General features: G+C 40.8%; 1 protein-coding gene and 2 pseudogenes across 8 annotated transcripts in view; 1 reads left to right on the top strand and 2 right to left on the bottom strand.

The window, feature by feature from the left end:
- YJU2B (YJU2 splicing factor homolog B) overlaps nucleotides 1–21,463 on the top strand; it is a 51,434-nt gene that overhangs the window by 7,604 nt on the left and 22,367 nt on the right. For 5 of the 8 annotated variants that reach the window (XM_077121645.1, XM_077121640.1, XM_077121641.1 and 2 more), the window contains one exon: nucleotides 226–448. The exons of the other annotated variants lie outside the window; for them this stretch is intronic. The gene's annotated coding sequence lies outside the window, so the exon portion shown is untranslated. The remainder of the gene's footprint in view (nucleotides 1–225; nucleotides 449–21,463) is intronic. 8 annotated transcript variants of the gene reach the window in all.
- LOC143649232 (52 kDa repressor of the inhibitor of the protein kinase pseudogene) lies at nucleotides 11,654–14,210 on the bottom strand (annotated as a pseudogene).
- Nucleotides 14,264–15,069, bottom strand: LOC143649231 (52 kDa repressor of the inhibitor of the protein kinase pseudogene; annotated as a pseudogene).

Here is a 21,463-nt window from a genome sequence, read left to right as displayed (position 1 = left end):
TTACTACCTACTTTGTTCACGACCGCAAGAATACAGAAATAGAACATTCCAGGCTACCTCGTAGCAAAATATTGGGGATTGCCATTTGGAGCTATGTGCTCTAGAAAAGCATGTTCTTAACCATCACTCTGGGAATGAACCCATGGTAAAATGACATGTTGTTAAAGTGACTATCCGTTAAGGTGTGGCCCAACTTAATCAGGATGGGTCTTAATCCTATTACAGCGTCCTTGTAAGGAAGGACACAGAGAGGGAAAGCCTGAGCTTAACATCAACAGAACCCGGAAGAGAAGGGAGAAGCCGAGAGAGACTGCCACGGGCCTTGCCATCTGACAGAAGAGCCCAGGACCTAGGATTCCAGCAGCCAACCTGGGAACACCACAGTCTCCAGGGAGAAAGGATCACCTTGCCGACGCCATGATTTTGGACTTTTCCTAGCCTCAAAACCGTAAGCCAGTAAATTCCCATTGTTTAAGCCAACCCATGGTGTGTTATTTGCTTTGGCAATGAGAAAACTAAAACAGGGACTTATGATTTCTTTCTTTGGATTTATAAATGCCTACCCACACAATCATTAGAACTATGCGAGTTAAGAGACTGTATTAGCTGTGCTGTTTGAAAGGATTTATGTATCCTAGAAAAGCCATGTTTTTTTGTTTGTTTTAAGCAGCTTTATTGAAATATAATTAAAATAACCATACACTTCACCCCGTTAAAGGGTATGCTGCAATGACTTTTAGTGTATTCACAGAGTTATGCAATCACCACCTCAACCAAGTTTAAAACATTTAAGTCACCCTAAGAAAGCCAATCAAATCCCATTCCCTCCTCCTCCTAGGCCCCTGGCAGCCACTAACCTACTGTCTCTATAGATTTGCCTATTCTGGACATTTAACATAAATGGACTCATACAATATGTGGTCCTTTATGACTGGCTTCTTTCATTTAACATGTTTTCAAGGTCCATGCATGTAATATGTGTTAGTACTTAACTGCTTTTTCTTACAGAATAGTATTTCACTGTATGTTTTCTTTTTTTTGTTTTTCTACTTATCAGTTGTTGGACACTTGGCTTGTTTCCACTCTTTGGCGATTATGAATAATGGTTCTCTGAACATTCACATTTAAGTTTTTTTGTGGGTATAAAATTTCATTTTTCTTGGGTATGCATATCTAGAAGTAAATTTGCGCAATCATATGATAACTTTATGTTTAAGCTTTTAAGGAACTGTCAGACTTTTCCAAAGCAGCTGCACCATTTTATATTCCCACCGTAAGGGGTCCAATTTCTCCACATCCTTGCCACACTTGTTATTATCTGTCTTTTTTATTATGGCTATCTGAGTAAGTGTGAAGAGATATCTCATTGTGGTTTTTTGATTTGCATTTCCCCGATGGCTAATGATATTCATGTGCTTGCTTTTTCTTTTGAATTTATTTAATTTATTTAAACATACCAACATACAAACACAAACATTCTTACCATATGATCATTCCATTCGACATACAGTAGTTCACAATATCATCACATAGTTGTATATTCATCATCATGGTCATTTCTTAGAACATTTGCATCAATTCAGAAAAAGAAATAAAAAGAAAACAAAAAAGTTCATACATACCATATCCCTTACCCCTCCCTTTCATTGATCACTATCATTTCAATCTACTAAATTTATTTTAACATTTGTTCCCCTATTATTTATTTATTTTTAATGCATATGTTTTACTTGTCTGTTGATAAGGTAAATAAAAGCATTAGACACAAGGTTTTCAAAATCACACAGTCACATTGCGAAAGCTATATCACTATACAATCATCTTCAAGAAACATGGCTACTGGAACACAGCTCCACATTTTCAGGCACTTCCCTCCAGCCTCTCTGTTACGCCTTAACTAAAAAGATGATATCTAAATAATGCGTAAGAATAACCTCCAGGATAACCTCTCAACTCTGCTTGGAATCTCTCAGTCATTGACACTTTATTTTGTCTCATTTCGCTCTTCCCCCTTTTGGTCAAGAAGGTTTTCTCAATCCCTTGATGCTGAGTCCCAGCTCATTCTAGGATTTCTGTTCCACGATGCTAGGAAGGTCCACACCCCTGGGAGTCATGTCCCACGTAGAGAGAGGGAGAGCAGTGAGTTTGGAATATCCATGTTTTAATCCTAGTCAGTTTTGTGGGAGCAACAGTTTCTTCTAATCCCTACTCAGTACTATAGATTGGAAATTTGATTGGGTTATCTCCACGGAGATGTGACTCAATCAGTTGTAGGTATTAAACTTGATTAGATGGAGGCATATTCCCACCCATTCTTCGTGGGTCTTGATTAGTTTACCGGAATCCTATAGAGGAGACATTTTGGAGAGAGTTCCTTTTTGAGAATAAGGAGAGAGCAGTAGAACCTCAACAGAATAAGGAAAGAACCACAAGGTCCACGAGCCAAAGACCATGGGGGAGCTTCCTGAAACAAGAAGCCAGAAGAGAAAGCTAGCAGACTTCGTCATGTGCCCTTCCAGCTGAGAGAGAAACCCTGAATTCCATCAGCCTTCTTTCCCTCGATGCCTTAGATTGGACATTTCTATGTACTTTCTTTAAGTGGCCTTAGAACTGTGAACTTGCAACATAAAAAAATCCCCTTTTTAAAAGTCATTCCATTTTGGGCATATTGCATTCCAGCAGCTAGCAACCTAGAACATTAGCCAAAATGGTGGCTTTCAAAATGATTCTTGGAACCTCTAGAATGCAAAACCAAAACCCTAGGAAAGCTACCTGCCTCCAGCCAGTTTAAACAAACAAACAGTCCTCTGGAAAAAGTAATTAAAGCTTAGCTGGTTTTGACAATGTATGAGTTATCTCTGGCTGTGTAACAAATTACCCCAAACATTAGAAGCTTAAAACATTCATCATCTCTCCTTCTCAACCTCTTTGGAAAAAAATAAAGAGAAAGGAACTCTTCCTAATTCATTCTATGGAGCCAGAAGGACTCTAATATGAAGCCAGGTAAAGACATCACAAGAAAAGAAAACTGCAAACCTATTTCCCTTGTAACTATAAATGCAAAAATCCTCAGCAAAATGCAAGCAAATTGAATCCAATAGCATACTAAAGGGATTATACACCATGACCAAGTGGAAATTATTCCAGGAGTGCAAGAGTGGTTCAACACAAGAAAACCAATCAGTGTAATACACCACATTAACAAAATGAAGGGGGGAAAATATCACATGATCATCTCCGTTTCAGTTTGCTAGTGCTGCTGGAATGCAATATACCAGAAATTGATTGGCTTTTTCAAAAGAGATTTATTAGGTTCCAAATTTACATTTCTACGGCCATAAAAGTATCCAAATTAAGGCATCCAGAGGAATATACTTTGACTCTGAAGAAAGGCTTCAGAGCTTCTCTGTCACATGGGAAGCACATGGCAACATCTACTGGCACTTCTATCATGAGTTGGTTTCAAAATGACACTCTCAGCTCCTGTGGTCCTTCTGGCTTCTCTTGGGGCATTTTCTTTCTCTGAGCTCTCTCCAAAATATCTCTCCCTTAAAAGACTCCAGCAAATGGTTTTAAGATCCACCTTGAATGAGCAGGGCCACATCTCCACAGAAACAACCTAATCAAAAGGTCTCACCCAACAATAGGTCTGCCCTCAAAGATTGAATTAAAAAGAACACAGGCTTTTTCAACTCTACAAGGAAAATCACTGTTCTCCCCGCTACGTGGTACAAACTACGTGGGGCATGACTCCCAGGGATGAGTCTGGCCCTGGCACTGTGGGATCGACAATGCCTTCCTGGCCAAAAGGGGGGAAAGAAGTTTTCTAAAATAAGGCATCAGTGACCAAGAGAGATCAAATGGAGTTGAGAGGCAGTTCTGGAGGCTACTCTTATGCAAGCTTCAGTTAGATAATTATCCTCGTTTGCTAAACCCCAATTAACATCCCTCCTGTTGTCTCTTATGAACATCTAGGGCTCCTGAAACCTAGAGCAGCCAGCCTCTCCAGAACATCCCCCTACCCCATATTATTGATAGCCCCTTCCAACATGAAAAAGTTAGAATGGCCATAGCCCAAATACCCCTAAAGAGTGGGATAGAAAGATCAAAGTTGATGGTGGAGTTATACCGGCAAGGTAGGGTTTAGCAAAAGAATATGATTGCTAAATCATTAAATTGATATTTACTTTAGTCTCCAGTAACTTAGAGCAACTAGAAATAAAAGCCTAAAATTGTGGAATTGTGACCCATAGCAAACTCTGAAATCTATTCTATGTTCTACAACTAATTGTTGTGCTGTGCTTTGAAATTTATTGCTTTTTTGTATATATGTTATTTTTCACACAAAAAAGTTAATTGTGATGATAAAAAGAAAATATTTATTCCTTCTAGCCTCCTATATTGTGGAGCAGTGAGAAGGAAAAAATCTTGAGAGGATGGTATGGTAACCCATGATAAACTCTGGGATCTGTCCTGTAACTACTTGTTGAAGAGTGCTCTGAAAATTACTGTTTTTTTCTTTCTTTGCTTTGTATATATGTTATACCAAAAAAAGTAAAATAAATAAATAAATAAAAATACCTAGGGCTCAAACTGAGACTCTATAAAGGTTTCATGCACTAGGTTTGCTTTCCTGGAATATTATAATCCCCAAAGGGTGCCTAAGTCAGATAAATCCCAAAACTCAGAGGGACAAGCCTCTCCAGAACTGTTAATTAATTACATCCCCCTCTCCGTCAGTGTGTACACCCCCCTTCTCAACATGAAAAAGTCAGCACAGGCATTTCCCAAAGAATCCCTATAGAATGGGAGAAGGATTAAAGGAAAAGGAGGGAGATATAATAGGGGAAAAAAGGGATCTAACAAATGAATATGAATCACTATATTAATATTACTTCTAGTCTCCAGTGTTTTGGAGTGGCTAGGAGAAAAAATCTGAGATAATGGAATGGTATGACAAACCCTGGGATCTGTTCTCTAACTACTTATTGAAATGTGCTTTGAAAAAGATTGCTTTTTTCTTTCTTTGCTTTCTATATATGTTATATAATACAATAAAAAAAAGTTTTTTAAAAGCATAGGCTTTTCTAGGATACGTAACAGATTCAGACCAGCACATTCCCCTCTGGACCCCAAAAAGATGTGTTCTTCCCATATACAAAATACATTACCATCACAATATCACACAAGCATTAAGTGATTTTGAAGTCAAATACAAAGTAAAAGACAGTACAAAATCTCATCAAAATCAGCTAGAGGCATGGTCTGTCCTAAGGCAAAATTCTCCACTGGCTGTGGACCTATGAAACTCAGAACTAGTTATCTGCTTCCGCTATACAAAGGAGGAACAGTCATTACTAAAGGGAGAAATTGAAAGGAAAACAGGGGTCACAGTTCCCAAAATCTGCAGGGCAAGCTCCATAAGATTTCAAAGTACGAGAGTCATTTATAGAATGATGCTTTATCCTTGGGGCTTGAGAGAGGGCAGTCCCACCCTCTCCAAGGGCTTATGCAGCAGCCCTGCTCTCTTCAAACACGGGTTTTAATATATCCAACACAGAGGAAATCACCTTGTTCTTGGCTCCATCCTTTTCAAGCATCTGGGCAGCACCCAGACTCTCTGCCATTTCTGGGGCACTCTCAACCCCTTCAGAAGAGTGGGGTGGTAGCCACGCTCTCTCCAATCCCCAGGAAATATGCTCCACTCTCTCTGAGACCTGAGACACCAAAACTTTTCCTGAACATCAAGGCAGAAGGCATGCCCTTTTCCTCTGGGGCAAACGTAAGCTCTCCACGTGCATGGGTGGGTCCATTCTCCTGGCCCAAGATTTCTTGGCTCCAGATCTTAACTTCCATGGTTCTGCCTTTGTAGTCATTTTTCCTTCAATCTGACCCTTTTCTGTCCTTTTTCATCCAGTCTGGCTAAGGTTCTGTTGATACATATCTCGCAAAAAAAATTTGTTGGCTTGGCACGCAGCATACAGCAATCACAACCATCAGACAATAAGACTTTCCACAAATCCTTTCTGGACTCGATTTTGCCAGATTCTCTGCCACTTTAAAACACGAGGCACCTTTTGTGGGGATTCCCCTCCATATTGAGAGTTGGTCATGTCATAGCTGCATATACGGCCAGGGCAGATATTAAAGGTCCTCAAACCTCCTCAGTGGGAAAGAATGTACAAATGGTATCGTAAACAAAGCATGGATGTCCCCGCCCCCCCCCTGATCACTGTTGATAGAAAACTCCTGTGTCACACCTTGTCCTAACCCTTATAAGCACTTGCACTCTCCCTACCCCCTTTGCAGGGCTTTAACTTCCATTTTTCATGGCCACCCACCACCGTGGAAGATCTTCTCTTGTTCTAAGAGCCTCATTAAAATTCCTCTCTAACTCCATGCCTGATGTATTCTTTGGTCTTTGGGCTGCCCTGACCCAAGTCTTCCAAGAAAGGAGTCAGAGCAATTGGTGGTCCAGCTAAGGAGACCAAAGAGCCACCGTCTGTAGCAGGTATGAGTCTTGGGAAGGAAGGGAGAATCCGTGAGGGAAATTCCAAGTTGGTCGGTAGCATCCAAGCTGGGAGGGGCAGCTGTCCTCCCAGATGATTGGGAACCACCCACGGATTGTGGGAATGCCTGGGATTCCCTGGCCTGACAGTTAGTACTCCTGCAGGCTGCAGGCGGTTTCATAAGAAAAAGGAGAGCTGTCGGGCCACTGTGGACATCATATGGCTTCTGTTAGAAGCTGCATATTCGGCCACAGAGGAGGCCCTGATCACTAAAGCTGTGGCTTGCCAATTAAAAGAAGAACTTGAGTTAGCAAGAAACTTGTTTATAGTCCTAGCAGATTTGAAAGATCCATTGAATGAGAGGCTATGCCATGGAGATGGGAGTTTAGAGCGCTGCCATGCTGGAATGCTAGAGTAAGAGGGCGTAGATTGCCCAAGGGGTAAGGAAGGCATATCCTGACTTCCCCTGACTGGGACCCTTAAATATGGAATCCTGTGATTTCTTTTCATAGGGATGATACATCCCAGTCTGACTGGGATATTGAAAATGAGGAAAGAAAGCTTGTTTGTCCTCTAGTCCAACAAAAAGTTGTCAGAACATTTTCAGCACCCTCACTCCTTAGTGGAGAAAGGGGGATGCTGAAGAAGCTACAGCCGCTGTGCCTGCCGCAGACCCCCTCCTAACCAAAAGATCTTTATTCCGTGCAGGACTACACTGCTGCTGAATTACATGAAATTGGAAAGCAATGGATAAAGTAATGCCATCTTGGCATGCAGTGGTTCCAGAGGTTGCCTCTTTACTACAAGGAATCAGCACTTAATTATGTCATTACCTCTTTGTTTTAAATTTAATGTTTTCTTTAGTATTCCTTATATAAGACCAGTTGACCTGCTTTCACCACCTGGGAAAGAAAGAAAAAGGACTTTCACCATGCTCTCACAGGGCGATGTACATAGCTCCATCATCTGCCACAGCTCCTGGGAATGGATTTGGCCAAATGGAAAAGTTTATTTCATTATATTGATGATGTCATGTTAACCAGGTTTCGGTTTGCTAATGCTGCCAGAGTGCAATATACCCGAAATGTATTGGCTTTTACAAAGGGGGTTATTAGGGTACAAATTTACAGTTCTAAGGTCATGCAAATGTCCAATCTAAAACATCCAGAGAAAGATATTTGACTCTGAAGAAATACCGATGTCTGTTGCATGGGAAGTCACGAGGCTTGTGTCTGCTGGTTCTTGCGGCCAGCTCTGCTGCTTTCAGTCTCTGATTCCAGTAGCTTTCTCTCTAAACATCTGTGGGTCCTCATTTAGCTGTTCCAGGACAAAACTCTGGGTTTCATCTCTTAGCATCTCCCAGGGCCAGAGATTTCTTCTCTTCAGATTCTGGATATTTCTGTGAATCCTTGCTTAGCATCCGGGTAATTTTGGTCTCAATCTCCAAACATCTGTGTCTTGGTTTCATGTCTCTGCTCTCCGTATTGGTTCTGAGTTATTTATTTCTGTCTGTGGGCTCTTTTAAGGGCTCGAGTACATTAAGACCCACCTTGAATGGGTGGGGTCACATCTCCATGGAAAAAAACTAACCAAAATGTCTCATCCACAATACTTCTACACCTACAAAACTGGATTAAAAGAGCATGGCTGATTAAGTAGATATTACCTTGTTATTTGAGATATATTGGAGAGGCTGGAGGGAACTGCCTGAAAATGTAGAGCTGTGTTCCAGTAGCTTTGTTTCTTGAAGATGATTGTATAATGATGTAGCTTTCACAATGTGATTGTGTGATTGTGAAAACCTTGTGTCTGATGCTCGTTTTATCTACCTTGTCAAAAGACGAGTAGAACATATGGAATAAAAATAAGTAATAGGGGGAAAAAATGTTAAAATAAATTTAGTTTGAAATGCTAGTGATCAATGAAAGCGAGGGGTAAGGAGTATGGTATGTAAAATTTCTTTTTCTTTTTCTGGTTTTGTTTTATTTTTCTGTTGTCTTTTTATTTCTTTTTCTGAATTGATGCAAATGTTCTAAGAAACGATCATGATGATGAATATGCAACTATGTGGTGATATTGTGAATTACTGATTATATATGTAGAATGGAATGATCAAAATAGGAATGTTTGCATTTGCTTTGTGTTTTTTGGTATTTAAAAAAATAAAATTAAAAAATTAAAAAAAAAAAGCCTGGCTTTTCTGGGGGTACATAACAGTTTCAAACCAGCACAGTGTTGTATGGCTATGTAAGACAAAAATTGTTCTTTCTGCAGTAATTGATAAGATAAAATGCTTTCCTAAGACACATATGCCAGACCAACTAATGGGTTTCTCGGGGTTGCTGGAATATTGGAAACCTTTTTTTTTTTTCCTTTTAACAAAATTCACATTTTATTTAGATTGAAATAAACTGTACAAAATTGATTTTCTTCACCAAAAATGACAGCAATATTTTCTGTATTATTCCTAGATAAATCAAAAAACACTTACTTTTGTAGGCTTTCCAGGTTTTGCTTATAAATCGAGGTGAGACCTTCTGATTCTGTCTTGACCATGAAGCGAAGTGTTCACACACATACCTGCTAAAAAAGCTTATGAAGGTGTAAGCTCAACCAAGGAATATAAGCAGCAACAACCAGATGAGGAAAAAGACATTCAAACTTTAACTGTAACCGTCCCTTTAGGTTCATCTGATAAAGACAAAATCCACCCCGAAATCCTTGCTTGGCGAGCTCAGTTTCTCTCCCTCTCTGGTAATTCCCTTAACCTGTCCAATACAAATTTTTAACAATGTATTTAAAAATCCAACTAGTTAAAAGACAATCATGAGCCTCATTTGAACATTTTGCACAATGCATTCCCTCCTTCCACATCTCTTCAAAATTCCTTTCTTCAAAGTACTGATGACTATTCTGATAACCTGACTATTGGATCCACAGTGATAATTAACGTTATGTTAAAATGACTTGAAGTAATCCTGGGGGGTTGCAAGGGTCGTTCAGTGGTAGAATTCTCACCTGCCATGTGGGAGACCTGGGTTCGATTCCTGACCCATGCACTTCCCAAAAACATACAAACAAGCAAAGAAAGAAGGAAAACAAGCAAACAAAAATTCAACAAATCGTGCTGCAGTAACAAAAGACTCACATGGAAAATGAAATGCGACCCTCGCCACACAGCATCCAAAAAAAAAACCTAAAGTAATTTCAGAGTGCCACCAATAAAGATCACGCTAAAATGAAAAGTGGTGCTCCAATACTATCTTCTGGAAAAATAGATAGGTCTTTGTATTAGTTAGGGTTCTCTAGAGAAACAGAATCAACAGGGAACACTTGCAAATATAAAATTTATGAAAGTGTCTCACGTGACCGTAGGAATGCAGAGTCCAAAATCCACAGGGCAGGCTGCGAAGCCGATGACTCCAATGGATGGCCTGGATGAACTCCACAGGAGAGGCTCACCAGCCAAAGCAGGAATGGAAACTCTCTCCTCTGAGTCCTCCTTAAAAGGCTTCCCATGATTGGATTTAGCATCACTAATTGCAGAAGACACTCCCCTTTGGCTGATTACAAATGGAATCAGCTGTGGATGTAGCTGACGTGATCATGACCTAATCCTATGAAATGTCCTCATTGCAACAGACAGGTAGGCGCTTGCCCAATCAGATGAACAGGTACCACAACTTGGCCAAGTTGACACCTGTCCCTAACCATGACAGTCTTCAAAGTATGAGACTGCAAACAGGGGCTCTTTAAATGGGTAGACTATTAATAACAATGTATTCAATGGGAGACCAACAAGCAAAGATAGTCAGTGATTAAACAGCTTACATACACCTCGCAGCTTCTCCTCCAAATATAAGATGAAAACATATTTTTTTAAAACTTTTTTATTAATTAAAAAAATTAACAAACAAAACATTAAGATATCATTCCATTCTACCTATACAATCAATAATTCTTAATATCATCACATAGTTGCATAGTCATCATTTCTTAGAACATTTGCATCGATTTAGAAAAAGAAATAAAAAGACAACAGAAAAAGAAATAAAATGATAATAGAGGAAAAAAAGACTATACATACCATACCCCTTACCCCTCGCTTTCATTTACCACTAGCATTTCAAACTGAATTTATTTTAACATTTGTTCCCCCTATTATTTGAAAACATATTTTTTAAGTCTCTTATTTTTAATGGTTTCTGAATTGCCTGTAGGAAGCTCCGACTTGTACAGAGCTTGATAGATGTGTGCACCATTGCTTTAGTTTGCAAAAGCTGCCGGAATGCAATATACCAGAAACGGAATGGCTTTTAAAGAGGGGAATTTATTAAGTTGCAAGTTTACAATTCTAAGGCTATGAAAATGTCCAAAGTAAGGCAAGGCTATAAAAATACCCAAATTAAACCACCCAGAGAAAGATGCCTTGGTTCAAGAAGGCCAATGACATTCAGGGTTTCTCTCTGAACTGGAAAGGCACGTGGTGAGCCGGCTTTCTTTCCAGGCTTCTTCAATGACTTCCCTGCGACTTTGCCCATCCTGTTAGCTCTGTCAGTTCTGGTGGCTCTCTGACTTTTTCCAAAATGGTTCCTGTGATGGTTAGGTTCTGGGGTCAACTTGGCCAAATGATCATGCTCAACTGCCTGGTCAGGCGAGCACTGGCCTGACCATTGCTTCAAGGATATTTCATGACTGGGTGATTAAATCATCAGTCAGCTGATTGCATCTGTAGCTGATTACATCTGAGATTAACTAGGGCGTGCCTCCCACAGAGATAATCCAATAAATTGAAGGCTTTTAAGGAAGAAGAGAGACTGTTTTACAGCTTCTGCTAGTGAGCCTCTCCTGCAGAGTTTGTCCAGACTCTTCATTAGAGCCACCAGACTCCGTCTGCACCACGGATTTTGGGCTCTGCCTTTCCCACGGTTGTATGAGACACCTTTATAGATCTCATATTTACAGCTCTCTCCTGCTGGTTCTGTTTCTCTAGAGAACCCTGACTAACAGAGTTCCCTCTTAAAGAGTTCCAGTAAGCAACCCTAACCTGAATGGGTGGAGACATATCTCCATGGAAACCATCTAATCAAAGGTTGCCACCCACTTGGGTGAAGGACATGGCTTTTCTGGGGTACATAATAGCTTCAAACCAGCACCACCATTAAATCCAAATCATGTTTTATATCAAAATTTATGTTAAGCAAAAGCCAAGGTACTTAACTGTCAAAGTGTTCTTCAGGTATGCTTTGAGAAACTTTCATCCACTTTCATAGCATTCATTCTCAACCTTCATTGCAGGAAGAACACACAAGACATTCAACCAGAGCATAAACACAAGGAAAAAACTTGATGTCAGGTAGTTGGAGGCTTCATAAAGGGTGGATGGAAGCGCTAAGTCTTTCCCTCTGTGTTTCCTCTTTATTCTCCCACAGTGAAACTTGGCTGAGAGTGTGTCAGGATTGGGTGAGTCACCTCTGTACATGTCAACATGATGTTCCTCTGACGTATTGGATTTGAGCTGTCCCATGACAGAGGGTACCAGAGATAAGCATTTAAGAACTTTGAAGTACTGTTCTGAAAATATATCTTTAAGTTCCTGAAAAAAAATGTGCTCCATTGTTGGAACACTTAGGATGTCTTTATAGTAACTCTCAGAGGTTAGCTAAGATTCCAGGTTACCTTGCTGAGCGCTGCAGACTTAGCCAGGGAGTTTCTTTTGAGTATCAAGTTTAGGTGTCAAATTTATGACTTCCTCAAACCAAAATTCAAGATAAACTTCCATGTTTTCCATCACTTCACATAGTGGCTGCAACCCTGCAGTCAAGTTGCTAGCTGCAAGGAAGACATCAGAGGTTTTTGTCCCTGGAGATGTTTCCCAAAGGTTTTTGTTAAAGATAGGGCATTCTTAAGAACAGCAGTGACAACTGTGCCGGTTTGAAAGGATTAAGCACCCTAGAAAAGCCATGTTTTAATCTTGATCCATCTTGTGGAGGCAACTGTTTCTTTTAATCCCTGTTCAGTACCATAGGTTGGAAACTTGATTAGATTATCTCCTCAGAGCTGTGGTTTATCCAATGGTAGGTATTAGCTTTTGATTAGAGGGAGATGTGACTCCACCCATTTCAGGTGGGTCTTGATTACTTTACTGGAATCCTTTAAGAAGGAACTATTCTGGAAAACACTTCAGAACCACAGGAGAGTTATGAGTCACCAGAGCCCAAGCAGCCAGAGACCTTTGAAGATGAAGAAGGAAAACACCCCTGGGGGAGCTTCATGAAACAAGAAGCCTGGAGAGAGAAAGCTAGCAGACATCATCAGGTTCACCATGTGCCTTTCCAGTTGAGAGAGAAACTCCAAATTTCATCAGCCTTTGAGTGGAGGTAACCTCGTGTTGGTGCCCTAATTTGGACATTTTTATAGACTTGCTTTAATTGGAACATTTTCATGGTCTTACAAATGTAAACTTGCAACTTATTAAATTCACCCTTTTTAAAAGCCATTCTGTTTCTGGTATATTTTATTCTGGCAGCTAGCAAACTAGAACAGCAACAATGAAATCAAAATCTGTTACTGCACAAGTCCCCTCAGGGAACGGTGAGAACGGGGAGAAATTCAACTTCCCCAGGTTGAATTCTTGAAATTCTCACAAGCAGTGTGGAGAACCAAAGCTATAGGCTGAGCCCCCAATCTTGGGGTTTGTTCATATGAAACTTAACCCCACAAAGGATAGGTCAAGTCTACTTGAAATTTAGGCCTAAGAGTCACTCCCAAGAGAGCCTCTTTTGTTGCTCAGATGTGGCCTCTCTCTCCAGCCAACACAACAAGCAAACGTACCACCCTCCCCCGTCTATGTGGGACATGACTCCCAGGGGTGTGGACCTTCCTGGCAACGTGGGACAGAAATCCTAGAATGAGCTGAGACTCAGCATCAAGGGACTGAGAAAACCTTCTCAACCAAAAGGGGGAAGAGTGAAATGAGACAAAGTGTCAATGGCTGAGAGATTCCAAACAGAGTTGAGAGGTTATCCTGGAGGTTATTCTTATGCATTAAGTAGATATCACCTTGTTAGTCAAGATGTAATGGAGAGGCTGGAGGGAACTGCCTGAAAATGTAGAGCTGTGTTCCAGTAGCCATGTTTCTTGAAGATGATTGTATAATGATATAGCTTTCACAATGTGACTGTGTGATTGTGAAAACCTTGTGTCTGATGCTCCTTTTATCTACCTTGTCATCAGACGAGTAGAACATATGGAATAAAAATAAATAATAGGGGGAACAAATGTTAAAATAAATTTAGTTTGAAATGCTATTGATCAAAGAAAGCGAGGGGTAAGGGGTATGGTATGTATAATATTTCTTTTTTTCTGTTTTTGTTTTATTTCTTTTTCTGTTGTCTTTTATTTCTTTTTCTGAATTGATGCAAATGTTCTAAGAAATGATGAACATGCAACTATGTGATGATATTGTGAATTACTGATTATATATGTAGAACAGAATGGTCACATGTTAATGTTTTAGTTCGTTTGTTGTTAAATTTTCAAATAAATAAATAAACATTTTAAAAAATCTGTTACTGCACTACAGAGTACAAAGGCTCAGCCAGCTATGCAGTTATCCCATCTAATATTTGTATCACTATTTATACCATCTAAATAAAACAAGCCCTTACAGGAGTTCCACAAAAATTTCAAAAGCATCATGCCTGCCTGTCCACTGAGAATGGCAATTTTCCTTCAGTTCGTTACCCCTTTCTTCATCGCTATGAAAAAGGACCGAAATTACATTGCCATGTTCTAAAAATAGTTGTGATAATTGATGGAAAAAAGGAAGAACCTTCCTCAACCGTTCCCAATGCAACAGATACTCTGGTAACAGCACTGATTTCGCTAACCAAGTTTTTAAGACAGGGGAAGAGCAGAGTGTGTACAAAGCTTGGGGATATTTCTCTAACAGTCTAGAAGCAACAACTTTCATTTTGGAAGAAAATCCGCTGGACACAGTGTAAGCCTGTCCACGACAGTGTTCCACTTCTCCGTTATGGTAGCCTGAAATTTCACAGCCCCAGTTTCTGCATCAGCTTCCTAAGGCAGGAAGCCCACAAATTCCTCTCTCGGGTTAGGAGATTTATCCACAAACCTCACCAACACAGGCAGGTGCCATGTCCTGCTATGTCCACCACATCCTCAGTGATAATGGAAAAGAAATGGGAGTCTCTCACTTCCCTGAGACTTTCTTCCCGAATGCAGCTTTCGAATCTCACCAGCAACTGTTTCGGCTGTGTTTTCCAACAGAGCAATGTGTTAACGGCTGTTGTCTCAAAGCGCTTTCTCAGAACCTCTTGATCAGAATTTATTCTGCACTCCAGCAGTGCTTGAAAGCAAACAGGAGTAAAGAGACCTTTGAGGAATTCATCAGCCTCCTGTCATCCAGAGGGATGTTTGGTTTTCCCGTAAGAATCAAAATTTCAAATAAAGATTTTAGGTATCTTTTCTTCTCCTTCTCTTCAAGGGTTAAAGGTAAAATATCTTTATCCTGTTCTTGACCCCTTTTTTTCTGCATTTGGGTTCTGAGCATTGCTGTTGTTTGTTCCTTTTTTGTTTGTTTGTTTGCTGGATGGTGGAGATCACACTGCATTCTTTTTCCATGTGATTATCCTGCTATTGCAGCACCATTTGTTGCATTTTCTTTTGTGAAGCAGGTGGAGGAGTGGTGGGGGGCAGTGCATGGGCCAGGAATCGAACCCAGGTGTTGCTTACTATTGAAATGGAGCTCGAAGGATATTAAGGAATGATGAGGGAAAAAAAAAGAAAGGAAGAAAGAAAGAAAGAAAGAAAGACACAGACGGGCTCTGGGGGTCTGAAGCTTGAGTTTACTTCAGACAGACTTCAGACAACTTTATTCTTATCCAGAGCCTACTTAAATACTGCAGGGTGACAAAAGGCATGCATGCATTTCTTGAAAGAACAGAGAGCTTATTTTTCAGTGCTCTCTTCCTTCATACTTAACATAACCATTTGGGGTAAACATTCTCTTCCTCCCAGACTGCTCTACATAACAATCTCCACAGTTTACTGCCGCCATCCTGAGGCCAGCTGCTCCCAACAAAACCTGCAGGTCTTGCTTTAACCCTTGGCTTCTACATCCAGGTCTTCTGCATGGCACGTGAGAATTCTACCACCAAACTACCCTTGCACTCCTCTTGTTTGTTTCTTTTATGGTTTTGTTCCTTTTCAGAAGTTGCGTCAATTTTTTTCTGTTTCAGTGTCCTGATTTCATCATCGCTCAATTCTTTTATTCATTTTCTGTGTCTACTATGTGGATTGTTCAAATGATCGGTGTTCTAGTTTGCTAGCTGCAGGAATGCAATATACCGGAAACAGAATAGGTTTTAAAAACGGGAATTTAATAAATTGCTAGTTTACAGTTCTAAGGCCGAGAACATGTCCCAATTAAGACAATCTTTAATTAAAACATTAGAAATGTCCAATCAAAGGCATCCAGGAAAAAGAGACCTTGGTTCAAGAAGGCCGATCAAACACAGTCAGAGTTTCTCTCTCATCTGGAAAAGCACATGGTGAATTCACAGTCAGGGTTCCTCACTCATCTGGAAGGGCACATGGCGAACACGGTGTCATCTGCTAGCTTTCTCTCCTGGCTTCCTGTTTCATGAAGCTCCTCGGGAGACATTTTCCTTCTTCATCTCCAAAGGTCGCTGGCTAGTGGGCTCTCTGCTTCTCGCGGCCATGTCGTTCTGCTATGCTCTCTCTGAATCTCTCTTTCTCCAAAATTTCCTTTTCTAGGACTCCAGTAAACCAATCAAGACCCACCCAAATGGGTGGAGACATGTCGTCACCTAATCCAGCTTAACAACCACTCTTGATTAAATCACATCTCCAGGGAGATGATCTCATGTCAGTTTGAAACATACAGTATTGAATAGGGATTATTCTACCTTTATGAAGTGGGATTTTGATTAAAACATGGCTTTTCTAGGGGACGTACATCCTTTTAAACCAGCGCAATTGGTAAGATCAAATATTGTTGGTATATCATCTCGAAGAACTGCCCTACAGGACTAGTTCTACAGATCATCGAGGTCTCAAAGTGGGTAGCACATGACTGATATTGTTCATTTAGCTGATCCAGCATGTTAGCTTCCAAGCATGCTCTCCTACTTTTCTCTATCCACTTCTGGCATCTGGCTGGGTCCTGCAGGAAACTGAGAAGGCCAGATTGAACTGCCTCCTATTCTGTGTGCAGGTGGGGACAGCATAAAAGCTCAGCAGCATAATCTGCCTGCTGCCCGCCTGGTCCTCCCCTCCCCACCTCCACAGGGCAGCGCCCCAGCCATCGGATCGGGGGAAGTGGGTGCAGGGAGGGAACCCAGGCTGGCCTGCTGCTTAACCCAAATATTAAAACCTTTGTATACACTAATTAGAAAGTGTCTGCACTGGAGATGGGAGGAGCTCCAACAGGCGGCTTTTGAAAAGGCCAACAGGGAGACAGCACACAACCAACCCTGTACGTTGGATGTAGCCAGCACCGATATTGGCTTTGGATGGGGTTTGTGGCAGAGGCAACACTCTAAACTAATGCTCCTTAGCTTTTGGTCACAATTCTGGTAAAAGGCAGAACTGAGAAACAGCCCCCTGGAAAAGCAATTGAGTGCTGCGTATAATGCCTTATTGCAAGTACATGGACTGACGCAAAGATGCCCAGTCACCTTAAAAATGGCCATCCCTATTCAACGGTGGATAACGGACACGATTTCTAAGCCACGCTTTGGCAGGGCCCAAGGGAGCGTGTTGACCAAAAGGAAAGCCTACCTGCTACAGGGCAGCATGTTCAAATACCAGCCCCCTGGGTGCAGAAATGCATGAGGACTTCCGGAGAAGATGGCAGCTTAGTAAGACGCGCGGGTCTTAGTTCCTCCTCCAGAACAGCTACTAGGGAAGTAGAAACGGTACAGAACAGCTCCCGGAGCCACGACAGAGACCAAGAAGACAGCGTACCCCATTCTGGAATGGCTGACTGGCTGGGAGAACCCGCTGCGGTGAGATCACTGAGGGGCACGCGCTTCCCCGGGCTGGGGCGGCAGGTGGCCAGAGTCCCTCTCTCCCTCTTCCCGGGCCCGCTGGGAGAATTGTACAGGCTATCCCCTCAAGCCGCGGCGGCTGGCACCCCCCCCGCCACGTGCGGCCCTCTGGACCAGCTGGGAGAATTGGATCGGAGATCCCCCAAGCCGCGGAGACCGGCGACCGGGGTCCCTTCCAAACACGTGGCTTCCTGGTCTGGCTGGGAATGGTGGATAGGCTCTCACCCAAGCTGCGGCGGCTGGCACCCCCCGGCCATGCTTGGCGCCCCGGGCTGGCTGGGAAATTTGGACAGGCACTCCCCCAAGCTGCGGAGGCCGGCGACCCTCCCCACGTGCGGATTCCCGGGCCGTTGGGAGATTCGGATTGGCACTCCCCCAAGCTACTTCAGCTGGCGACCCTCCCCCACAGCGAGAGTTTTCCAAAGTTAAAGGAGCCACAGCATCTTTTACTGGTGGGACCTGCAGACAGACGAGTGCCACGAGCGCCACCTACTGGGCAGGAAAAGAAAAACAGAGCCCAGAGATTTCACAGAAAAATCTTTCAACCTGCTGGGTCCCACACCCAGGGAAATCTGATTAAATGCCCAGACGCCAGCAGAAAATAACGGATCACGCTCGGAAAATTGAAGATATGGCCCAGTCAAAGGAACAAACCAATAGTTCAAATGAGATACAGGAGCTGAGACAACTAATGCTGAATATACGAACAGAAATGGAAAACCTCTTCAAAAACGAAATCAATAAATTGAGGGAGGACATGAAGAAGACATGGGCTGAACAAAAAGAAGAAATAGAAAAACTGAAAAAACAAATCACAGAACTTATGGGAGTGAAGGACAAAGTAGAAAAAATGGAAAAAACGATGGATACCTACAATGGTAGATTTAAAGAGACAGAAGCTAAAATTAGCGAATTGGAGGATGGAACATCTGAATTCCAAAAAGAAACAGAAACTATAGGGAAAAGAATGAAAAAATTTGAGCAGGGGATCAGGGAACTGAATGACAATATGAACCGCACAAATATACGTGTTGTGGGTGTCCCAGAAGGAGAAGAGAAGGGAAAAGGAGGAGAAAAACTAATGGAAGAAATTATCACTGAAATTTCCCAACTCTTATGAAAGACCTAAAATTACAGATCCAAGAAGTGCAGCGCACCCCAAAGAGAATAGACCCAAATAGGCATTCTCCAAGACACTTACTAGTTAGAATGTCAGAGGTCAAAGAGAAAGAGAGGATCTTGAAAGCAGCAAGAGAAAAAAAATCCATCACATACAAGGGAAGTCCAATAAGACTATGTTTAGATTTCTCAGCAGAAACCATGGAAGCTAGAAGACAGTGGGATGATATATTTAAATTACTAAAAGAGAAAAACTGCCAACCAAGACTTCTATATCCAGCAAAATTGTCCTTCAAAAATGAGGGAGAAATTAAAACATTTTCAGACAAAAAGTCACTGAGAGAATTTGTGACCAAGAGACCAGCCCTGCAAGAAATACTAAAGGGAGCACTAGAGTCAGATACAAAAAGACAGAAGAGAGAGGTATGGAGAAGAGTGTAGAAAGAAGGAAAATCAGATACGATATATATAATACAAAAGGCAAAATGGTAGAGGAAAATATTATCCAAACAGTAATAACACTAAATGTCAATGGACTGAATTCCCCAATCAAAAGACATAGACTGGTAGAATGGATTAAAAAACAAGATCCTTCTATATGCTGTCTACAGGAAACACACCTTAGACCCAAAGATAAACATAGGTTGAAAGTGAAAGGTTGGGAAAAGTTATTTCATGCAAATAACAACCAGAAAAGAGCAGGAGTGGCTATACTAATATCCAACAAATTAGACTTCAAATGTAAAACAGTTAAAAGAGACAAAGAAGGACACTATCTACTAATAAAAGGAACAATTAAACAAGAAGACATAACAATCATAAATATTTATGCACCGAACCGGAATGCCCCAAAATACGTGAGGAATACACTGCAAACACTGAAAAGGGAAATAGATACATATACCATAATAGTTGGAGACTTCAATTCACCACTCTCATCAATGTACAGAACATCTAGACAGAGGATCAATAAAGAAATAGAGAATTTGAATATTACTATAAATGAGCTAGACTTAACAGACCTTTATAGGACATTACATCCCACAACAGCAGGATACACCTTTTTCTCAAGTGCTCATGGATGATTCTCAAAGATACACCATATGCTGGGTCACAAAGCAAGTCTTAACAAATTTAAAAAGATTGAAATCATACACAATACCTTCTCGGATCATAAAGGAATGAAGTTGGAAATCAATAATAGGCGGAGTGCCAGAAAATTCACAAATACGTGGAGGCTCAACAACACACTCTTAAACAACGAGTGGGTCAAGGAAGAAATTGCAAGAGAAATTAGTAAATATCTCGAGGCGAATGAAAATGAAAACACAACATATCAAAACCTATGGGATGCAGCAAAGGCAGTGCTAAGAGGGAAATTTATTGCCCTAAATGCCTATATCAGAAAAGAAGAAAAGGCAAAAATGCAGGAATTAACTGTCCACTTGGAAGAACTGGAGAAAGAACAGCAAACTAACCCCAAAGCAAGCAAAAGGAAATAAATACAAAGATTAGAGCAGAAATAAATGAAATTGAAAACATGAAAACAATAGAGAAAATCAATAAGACCAGAAGTTGGTTCTATGAGAAAATCAATAAGATTGATGGGCCCTTAGCAAGATTGACAAAAAGAAGAAGAGAGAGGATGCAAATAAATAAGATCAGAAATGGAAGAGGAGACATAACCACTGACCTCACAGAAATAAAGGAGGTAATAACAGGATACTATGAACAAATTTACGCTAATAAATATAACAATTTAGATGAAATGGACAGGTTCCTGGAAAGACATGAACAACCAACTTTGACTCAAGAAGAAATAGATGACCTCAACAAACCAATCACAAGTAAAGAAATTGAATCAGTCATTCAAAAGCTTCCTAAAAAGAAAAGTCCAGGACCAGACGGCTTCACATGTGAATTCTACCAAACATTCCAGAAAGAATTAGTACCAACTCTCCTCAAATCTTCAAAAAAATCGAAGTGGAGGGAAAGCTACCTAATTCATTCTATGAAGCCAACATCACCCTCATACCAAAACCAGGCAAAGATATTACAAAAAAAGAAAACTACAGACCAATCTCTCTAATGAATATAGATGCAAAAATCCTCAATAAAATTCTAGCAAATCGTATCCAACAGCACATTAAAAGGATTATACATCATGACCAAGTAGGATTCATCCCAGGTATGCAAGGATGGTTCAAATTAAGAAAATCAATTAATGTAATACACCATATCAACAAATCAAAGCAGAAAAATCACATGATCATCTCAATTAATGCAGAGAAGGCATTTGACAAGATTCAACATCCTTTCCTGTTGAAAACACTTCAAAAGATAGGAATACAAGGGAACTTCCTTAAAATGATAGAGGGAATATATGAAAAACCCACAGCTAATATCATCCTCAATAGGGAAAAATTGAAAACTTTCCCCCTAAGATCAGGAACAAGACAAGGATGTCCATTATCACCACTATTATTCAACATTGTGTTGGAGGTTCTCGCCAGAGCAATTAGACAAGAAAAAGAAATACAAGGCATCAAAATTGGAAAGGAAGAAGTAAAACTATCACTGTTTGCAGACGATATGATATTATACATCGAAAACCTGGAAAAATCCACAACAAAACTACTAGAGCTAATAAATGAGTACAGCAAAGTAGCAGGTTACAAGATCAACATTCAAAAATCTGTAGCATTTCTATATACTAGCAATGAACAAGCTGATGGGGAA

Source organism: Tamandua tetradactyla, chromosome 11 (assembly GCF_023851605.1).
Source record: "Tamandua tetradactyla isolate mTamTet1 chromosome 11, mTamTet1.pri, whole genome shotgun sequence".
NCBI lineage: Eukaryota > Metazoa > Chordata > Mammalia > Pilosa > Myrmecophagidae > Tamandua > Tamandua tetradactyla.
The sequence above is the reverse complement of the archived record's forward strand: the minus strand, read 5'-3'. Positions and strand labels throughout refer to the sequence as shown.